This window comes from Poecilia latipinna, unplaced genomic scaffold (genome assembly GCF_001443285.1).
Source record: "Poecilia latipinna isolate Pla-1442-1.1 unplaced genomic scaffold, P_latipinna-1.0 Scaffold37, whole genome shotgun sequence".
NCBI lineage: Eukaryota > Metazoa > Chordata > Actinopteri > Cyprinodontiformes > Poeciliidae > Poecilia > Poecilia latipinna.
The window spans coordinates 671234-671770 of NW_015112653.1; positions in this window are offsets into that span (position 1 = coordinate 671234).

Below are 537 nucleotides of genomic sequence, written 5' to 3' on the forward strand. Positions count from 1 at the left end.
AGTTTGATGTACATAACGGGATGTTAAAGGAAAACACAAAACATACAAATTCCATATGAGTTAGTTAAAAGGGGTCTTTTTTTTCCCCTTGCTGCACATGACACAAGAAGTGGGAATGGTGAAAATTATAATAAACTTCCAACTGCTTCCAAACTTTTTTTTTCCGTTTGTTTTTTTTACTATTTAAAGAAAAAGAAAGCTTCAAAATAAATTACATCTTGTAAGATTCATGTGCAAATGTCTTGTCCTTTTTTTTTTAATTGTCTGGCTCACCATAAATTCCACTAAAACAATAAATATTACAGACATCTATAAAACGGTTTTAAAAAAAAAATCAAAATATATACACCGTGTTTCTAGTGAAATATCTCAAACACTAAAGCCTATAACGGCAAATAAACTAAAGGTCATTTTGGATCTGTACACATTTACATTTACAGTGTTGTGGCAGTCCTCCTCATTGATCCTTGAATAATAAGCCCCCCCCCCCCCCCCTCTAAAACTAAACCTTTCGGGCCCTAGCGAGGAAAGCAGGGG